The following is a 9,391-nucleotide window of genomic DNA, read 5'->3' on the forward strand; positions in this document are numbered from 1 at the left end:
ATGGAAATAGGTAGGTGTGTTTCATACAGGGACTGCCACGTGTAAGCCTGGTCGCTTCTTGCAGCTTCCCTTATTTCTTATGTTCTTATGTTCTTATATATATATATATATATATATATATATATATATATATATATATATATATATATATATATATATATATATATATATATATATATATATATATATATATATATATATATATATATTACTTCTTTTATGTCTGGAATAAAGGAATTAAGTGACGCCATGCATTTGTTTATTACACGTTTTATATGTATTGTCTTTACAGCGTAAACAGATACATCAAGAAAAGTAGCACAGTAAGTGTTTTCATACTTTAGTGTGTTTTGTGAAACCTGTTTAAACGTATTTCAACGATAAAAGCTATACTTCCTGCAGTAATACCAAAAGACAATAAAAGTAGTGGCCCAAGTAACTGCGTGAGATTGAGAGACCTCTTTTTCTCTGTCGTTGGATTCATCAGCTTTGTTTTAGATTCTATTTCAGTAATGTGTTGTTTTGTTTTTTGTTGAATTGATATTTTCCTTTCACGACTTTCTTTTCTGGCTAAAATCATCATGTCTTCAGTCCACTTGTTATACAGACCAGCCTAAAATGGTGAAAAAAATGAGATATTAATTTTTTTTTTCGTTCAAAGTGACACTCTCCTACTTCTACTACTACCACTACTACTACTACTACTACTACTACTACTACTACTACCACTACTACTATTACTACTACTACTACTACTACTACTACTACTACTACTACTACTACTACTACTACTACTACTACTACTGCTACTACTAGTATTACAACAGCTACTACTGCTACTAATATTACAACTACAACTCCTGCTACTAGTAATATTACTAGTACTACTGCAACTTCTACCACTACATACTGTACCAGAATAGCTATATATTAACATCTGGTACAAAAAACATTATAATATACATATACATACATACATACATACATACATACATATATTCACACACACACACACACACACACACACACACACACACATATATATATATATATATATATATATATATATATATATATATATATATATATATATATATATATATATATATATATATATATATATATATATATATATATATATATATATATATATATATATATATATATATATATATATATATATATATATATATATATATATATATATATATATATATATATATATATCACTGAACGTTTCCCTTTGTGTTTCACAACACAAGGGGGCAGTCACAGTCTGCCCTCTAAAGACAACTCTCTTCCTCCACACAAAACTACAAGCACCTAATAACACACAAACCCTTCACTCTAAAATTTTAAAATAATCATGCAGACTACTACACCAGCCTTGGAGTCTCCATCTGGGGAGGGGACCATAAATGTCTCCAGGTCGGACTGCCTTTCTGTCGACGATACCCTTGACACCCTCCTCAACTTTTTCTTCATTAACTGCAACATTCGCGGTCTAAGATCTAATTTTCAATCTGTAAAACACCACCTCTCCTCTTCTAAACCTCATCTTCTTTTCCTCACTGAAACTCAAGTGTCTGAGGCAACTGACAATAGCCCCTTTTCTGTTCCCACTTAATTTATCTATCCTCATTTTCGATCCCAAGCTGGATGCTGCGTTTATGTGCGCAATGACTTAACCTGCTCTCGTGCCCACGCTCTTGAATCTTCCTAGTTTTCCACCATCTGGTTACGACTACAGAGTCACTCTCATACTAAATTTATCTGTGCTGTATACCTCTCACCTAAGTCCTCTAATCATAAGAAATTCTTTGACTTCTTAACTTCCAAAGTGGAGCACATTCTGACCCTCTTCCCTTTTGCAGAGATCTCCATTCTTGGAGACTTCAATGTTCACCACCAGCTATGGCTTTCCTCTCCCTTCACTGACCATCCTGGTGAACTACCCCACAATTTTGCTATCCTCCATGACCTAGAGCAATTAGTGCAACACCCTACTCGTATTCCTGACCGTCTTGGAGATACGTCCAACATTCTTGACCTTTTCCTGACCTCTAATCCTTCTGCATATGCTGTCACCCTTTCTTCTCTGTTAGGCTCCTCCAATCACAATCTGATATTTTTATTTTGTCGTATCGCTCCAATTCCTCCTCAGGACTCCCTAAGCGTAGGTGCTTCTGGCGTTTTGCCGTTTTTGGTAGTTGGGGGGACCTGAGGAGGTATTTTGCTGATTTTCCTCGGAATGACTACTGCTTCCGTGTCAGAGACCCGTCTTTGTGTGCTGAGCACATAACAGAGGTGATAGTGTCTGGCATGGAGGCGTACATTCCTCACTCTTTTTCTTGTCCTAAACCTTCTAAACTTTGGTTTAACACAGCTTGTTTTCGTGCTATACATGATAGAGAGGTGGCCCACAAAAGGTACTTAAGCCTTCCATCACCAGAATATCATGCACTATATATTTCTGCCCGGAACCATGCCAAGTCTGTTCTCCAACTAGCCAAAAACTCCTTCATTAACAGAAAATGTCAAAACCTTTCAAGATCTAACTCCCCTCGTGACTTCTGGCATCTAGCCAAAAATATCTCCAATAACTTTGCTTCTTATTCTTTCCCTCTTCTATTTCAACCAGATGGCACCACTGCTATCACATCTATTTTTAAAGCTGTACTATTTACTCAAACCTTTGCTAAAAACTCTACCTTGGACGATTCTGGGCTTGTTCCTCCCTCTCCTCCACCCTCTGACTACTTCATGTCACGTATTAAAATTCTTCGGAATGATGTTTTCCATGCCCTCGCCGGCCTAAGCCCTCGGAAGGCTTATGGTCCTGATGGGGTCCCTCCTATTGTTCTCCGAAACTATGCCTCCGTGCTTGCACCTTGCCTAGTCAAACTCTTTCAGCTCTCTCTGTCAATATCTACCTTTCCTTCTTGGTGGAAGTTTGCTGACATTCAACCTGTTCCTAAAAAGCGTGACCGTTCTAATCCCTCAAGCTACCGTCCTATTGCTTTAATTTCCTGCCTATCTAAAGTTTTTTTTATTCTATCCTCAACAGGAAGATTCTTAAACATCTATCACTTCACAACCTTCTATCTGATCGCACGTATGGGTTCCGTCAAGGCCGCTCTACTGGTGATCTTCTGGCTTTCCTTACTGAGTCTTGGCAATCCTCTTTTAGAGATTTTGGTGAAACTTTTGCTGTCTTTAGATTCTGGCACAAAGCTTTGATTTCCAAACTACCCTCCTACGGTTTCTATCCTTCTCTCTGTAACTTCATCTCAAGTTTCCTTTCTGACCGTTCTGTTGCTGCTGTGGTAAACGGTCACTGTTCTCCTAAATCTATTAACAGTGGTGTTCCTCAGGGTTCTGTCACCCACTCGCTTCATATTATTCATTAATGATCTTCTAAACGAAACTTCTTGTCCTATCCACTCCTACGCTGGTGATACCATCCTGCACTTTTCCACGTATTTTCATAAACGTCCAACCCTTCAGTAGGTAAACATATCACACAGGGAAGCCACAGAACGCTTGACATCTGATCTTTCTAAAATTTCTGATTGGGGCAGAGCAAACTTGGTATTGTTCAATGCCTCAGAAATTCCTCCATATATCAACTCGACACAGCCTTCCAGACAACTATTCCCTCTTCTTTAATGACACTCAACTGTCCCCCTCTTCTACACTGAAAATCCTCGGTCTGTCCTTTACTTATAATCTGAACAGGAAACTGAACTGGAAACATCTCATCTCTAGCTAAAACAGCTTCTATAAAGTAAGGTGTTCTGAGACATCCCCGCCAGCTTTTCTCACCCCCCCAGCTGCTAACTCTGTACAAGGGCCTTATCCGTCCATGTATGGAGTATGCTTCACATGTCTAGGGAGGTTCCACTCATACTGCTCTTCTAGACAGGGTGGAATCAAAAGCTTTTCGTCTCATCAACTTCTCTCCTCTAACTGACTGTCTTCAGCCTCTCTCTCACCGCCGCAATGTTGCATATCTAGCTGTCTTCTTCCGCTATTTTCATGCTAACTGCTCTTCTGATCTTGCTAACTGCATGCCTCCCCTCCTTCCGCGGCGTCGCTGCACAAGACTTTCTTCTTTCTCTCATCCCTATTTTGTCCACCTCTCTAACGCAAGAGTTATCCAGTGTTCTCAATCATTCATCCCTTTTTCTGGTAAACTCTGGAACTCCCAGCCTGCTTCTGTATTTCCACCTTCCTATGACTTGAATTCCTTCAAGAGGGAGGTTTCAAGACACTTATTCATCAATTTTTGACCACTCCTTTAACCCTTTTATGGAACTGGCATTTCAGTGGGCATTTTTTTTTATTAGATTTTTGTTGCCCTTGGCCAGTGTCCTTTCTACATAAAAAAAGAAGAAAAAAAAAAAAATAAATAAATAAATATATATATATATATATATATATATATATATATATATATATATATATATATATATATATATATATATATATATATATATATATATATATATATATATATATATATATATATATATATATATATATATATATATATATATATATATATATATATATATATATATATATATATATATATATATATATATATATATATATATATATATATATATATATATATATATATATATATATATATATATATATATATATATATATATATATATATATATATATATATATATATATATATATATATATATATATATATATATATATATATATATATATATATATATATATATATATATATATATATATATATATATATATATATATATATATATATATATATATATATATATATATATATATATACCAGAATTCAAAATATTGTGCTTCTTTACTTCCATAAATCCGATAGTTTCATAAGTGAATAATTTTCAAAGAACGTGGATGTGTGAGCTGTTGAAGAAAAGACAATAATAATAATATTCTCTCTCTCTCTCTCTCTCTCTCTCTCTCTCTCTCTCTCTCTCTCTCTGTCTCTCTCTCTCTCTCTCTCTCTCTCTCTCTCTCTCTCTCTCTCTCTCTCTCTCTCTCTCTCTCTCTCTCTCTCTCTCTCTCTCTCTCTCTCTCTCTCTCTCTCTCTCTCTCTATTTCTACAAATACACATACACACACACAAACACACACACACACACACACACACACACACACACACACACACACACACACACACACACACACACACACACACACACACACACACACACACACACACACACACACACCTCTACGACTGCACAAAGGCAGAAATCAAGTTGAGGAGTGTAAGGAGCATCATGAGGGATAGGCCAGGCAGCTAGGGCAGGCATAATGCTCTCTCGGCCGATATATATGGGTGAAGAACCATCTTCCCGTGTGAAATGTTCGGCAATATCTTGCTTCATCTTGTGAATTGTCTCCAAATGAGCTTGTCTGTAAAAAACAGGAAAAAAAAAAAATAATAATTCACATGCAGAAATTGATCATTATGAAAAGGAACAGTTTCTCCGATATAAAATAAATTGTTTGCATAATTTTTGAAAATTAATATTTTATATCGTTAAATTTTGTATAATATATATATATATATATATATATATATATATATATATATATATATATATATATATATATATATATATATATATATATATATATATATATATATATATATATATTGTGCGCAGCGAGAAAACGCGATATAAAATGAAGGAAGTAATAAGAACGAATGAGAGAGAGAGAGAGAGAGAGAGAGAGAGAGAGAGAGAGAGAGAGAGAGAGAGAGAGAGAGAGAGAGAGAGAGAGAGAGAGATGGGAGAAACAGGCCGGGGACGAGATTTAGATGTGTTGTGATCCTGTATGTACCCATCCTGATTTTTTTTTAGAATTATATTTATCCGCACAATCACTCATAATCCCCACCTAGATTTACTTACTTCTCCTTGTCCATTCAATATGTGTCTCACCTAGAATTTAGTAAAAGAGTTCCTCTTGACAATAAATAGTCAGTATTTGTCTAGCTTCCCTAGTTTAATAATTAGAATTTTCAGAAGTAAAGTGTTCTGTTCATGTGCGGGGAACAGAGTGTGGGAGGGTGTACGTATGTATGTGTGTTGACACACCTTCCCCACCCTTGTAGCAGAGTGGGCGAGTGTTTCGCTTTCCCACAGTCAGTCACTACCCAGCGTTTAGACGGAGGAGACGTATTGAGATGAACACTAATATCTGGCCCAGACTGAGGCATAATAAAAGTTAGTCGGGTGAGTTACCTCAAGGGGACAAGTGAGTCATTACTGGCTGTACGCCCCGGCCTATATAAAATAATAACCACAGTAGCGTATCGGGGAGGGTAATTGTGTATAATACACTCCATACCCAGGGAAGTGACTCCTTGGCTGCGTGTGTGTGCACAGGCGAACCTCGTTCACACTGAGCGGTGAATGACCCTCATGTGTGTTCGTGGGTACTCATTTGTAGTAGTTTCTCGTGTCTCTTGTTAGTGAGCTTGTTATGTCTTAAATGCTACTGATGGCTGATGCAATTCAGCTGCAGAGGACTTTACTAATTAGCTGTGAAGTGAACTTTACTCCCTCCTCAAGTACTGAGAAGCACGGCCAGGGACAACAAAAATATAATAAAATAAAAAAGGCCCACTCAGATGCCAGTCCCCAAAGAGGATCCAAAGCGGTAGTCAAAAATTGAGGGATAAGTGTCTTAAACCTATTTCTTGAAGGAAATCAAGTCATAGGAAGGTGAAAATACAAAATGAGGCGGGGAGTTCCAAAGTGTACCAGCGAAAGGAATGAATGATTAAGAATACTTATTAACTCTTGCATTATGAGAGGTGGACAGAATAGGGATGAGAGAAAGAAGAAAGTCTTGTGTAGTGAGGCCACAGAAGGAGGGGTGGCATGCAGTTAACAAGATCAAAAGAACAGTTAGCATGAAATTAGTGGTAGAAGATAGCTAAACTTGCAATATTGTGGCGATGAGAAAGAAGCTGAAGACAGTCAGATAGAGGAGAGGAGTTGATGAAACGAAAAGCTTTCCATTCCACCCTGTCTAAAAGAGCGGTATGAATGGAACACCCCCCAGACATGTGAAGCATACTCCATACACGGGCGATAAGGACCTTATACAGAGTTAACAGCTGGGCGGGGGTGGGGGGGGTAGGTGAGAAAACTGGCTGAGACGTCTCAGAACACCTAACTCACAGAAGCTGTTTTAGCTAGAGATGAGATGTAAAGTTTTCAGTAAAGATTGTAAGATATGGAGAGACTGAAGATGTTCATTGTAGAAGAGAGGGATAGATGAGTGCCATTGAAGTAGAGGGGATAGTTGTCTGAAAGGTTGTGTTGATTTGATAGATGTAAGAACTGAGTTCTTGAGGTATTCAACAATAACAAATTTGCTCTGCCGCAATCATAAATTATATAGAGATCAGAAGTCAGGCGTTCTGAGGCTTCCCTACATGAAATGTTTACTTCCTGAAGGGTTGCACGTCTGGGAAAAGACGTGGAAAAGTGCAGGATGATATCATCAGCGTAGGAGTAGATAAGACAAGAAGTTTGATTTAGAAGATCATTGATGAATAATGGGAAGATGAATAATGGGTGACAAGACAGAACCCTGAGGAACATCACTGTTAATAGACTTAGGAGAACAGTGACCGTCTACTACGGTCAGAAAGGAAACTTAATATAAAGTTACAAAGAAAAGGATAGAAGCAGGAGGGCAGTTAAGAAATCAAAGCTTTGTCCTAGAAACTATCAAAAGCTTTAGTTATGTCTAAGGCAACAGCAAAAGTCTCACCAAAATCTCTAAAAGAGGATGACCAGGACAGTAAGGAAAGCCAGATCACCAGTAGAGCGGGCCTGACGAAACTTATATTGCCGATCAAATAGAATGTTGAAATGTTTAAGATTTTTCCTTTTGAGGATAGGTCCAGAATTTTTTGATAGGCAAGAAATTAAAACAATAAGACGGTATTTTGAAGGATTAGAACGGTCACCCTTTTTTAGGAACAGGCTGAATGTAGATAAACTTCCAGCAAGAAGGAAAGGTAGATGTCAGACAGAGTTGAAAGAGTTTGACTAAACAAAATGGAAAGATGGAGGCGCAGTTTCGGGGAACAATAGGAGGTACCCCATCAGGTCCATAAGCCTTCCGAGGGTTTAGGCCAATGAGGGCATGGAAAACATCATTGTGAAGAATTTTAATAGGTAGCTTGAATTAGTCAGAGGGTGGAAGAGAGGGAGGAACAAGCACTGAGTCGTCCAAAGTAGTTTTTAAGTTTATTATTTTTTTTTATCTTTTTTTTTTTTTAAGGTTTAAGCGAAGAGTTCAGCTTTATAAATAGATGTGATAGCAGTGGTGTTATCTGGTTGAAATAAAGAAGGGAAAGAAGAAGTAAAGTTATTGGAGATGTTTTTGGCTAGATGCCAGAAGTCACGAGGGAATTAGATCTTGAAAGATTTAGACTATTTCAATTTATGAAGGAGTTTTTGGCTACTAGGAGGACATACTTGACATGGTTCAGGGGAAAAATATAAAGTGCATGAGATTCTGATAATGGAAGGCTTAGGTATCTTTTGTGGGTCACCTCTCAATCATGTATAGCACGCGAACAGGCTATGTTAAACCAAGGTTTGAAAGATTTACATCAAGGAAAAAGAGTGAGGGATGTACACCTCTATGCCAGATATTATCACCTCTCTTATGCACTCGGCACACAGAGACAGGTCTCTGTCACGGAAGCAGTAGTCATTCCAAGGTAAATCAGCATAATACCTCCTTAGGTCCCTCTAACTAGCAGAGGCAAAACGCCAGAGGTACCTCTGCTTAGGGAGATCCTGAGGAGGGATTGGAGATAGGATAAAATACAGATATGAGATTGTGATCAAAGGACTTCAACGGAGAAGAAGAGAAGGATAACAGCATAAGCAGAAGGACTGGAGATTAGGAAAAGATGAAGAATGTTGGGCGTATCTCTAAGACGGTCGGGAATACGAGTAGTGTGTTTCACTAATTGCTCTAGGTCATGGAAGATAGCAAAGTTGAAGGCTAGTTCACCAGGATGGTCAGTGAAGGGGGAGGAAAGCCAAAGCAGGTGATGAACATTGAATTCTCCAAAAATGGAGGTCTCTGCAAAAGGGAAGAGAGTCAGAATGTGCTACACTTTGGAAGTTAAGTAGTCAAAGAATTTTTTCATAGTCAGAGGAGTTAGGTGAGAGATACACAGCACAGATAAATTTAGTTTGAGAGTGACTCTGTAGATGTAGCCAGGCAGGTGGAGAACTCGGAAGATTCAAGAGCGTGGGCATGAGAGCAGGTTAAGTCATTGCGCACATAAACGCAACATCAAGCTTTGATTTGAAAATGAGGA

At 37.6% G+C, this 9,391-nt stretch overlaps 1 long non-coding RNA gene across 1 annotated transcript in view; it reads right to left on the bottom strand.

The window, feature by feature from the left end:
* Positions 1–299: 299 nt before the first annotated feature.
* The window catches only part of LOC135113919 (uncharacterized), a 22,712-nt gene continuing 13,620 nt past the window's right edge, over positions 300–9,391 (bottom strand). Inside the window, exons 2-3 of the long non-coding RNA XR_010275118.1 lie at positions 5,253–5,439; positions 300–613 (exon numbers count right to left, since the gene is read on the bottom strand). This is a non-coding gene — a long non-coding RNA (uncharacterized LOC135113919). The remainder of the gene's footprint in view (positions 614–5,252; positions 5,440–9,391) is intronic.

The sequence above is a fragment of the Scylla paramamosain genome, chromosome 26 (assembly GCF_035594125.1).
Source record: "Scylla paramamosain isolate STU-SP2022 chromosome 26, ASM3559412v1, whole genome shotgun sequence".
NCBI lineage: Eukaryota > Metazoa > Arthropoda > Malacostraca > Decapoda > Portunidae > Scylla > Scylla paramamosain.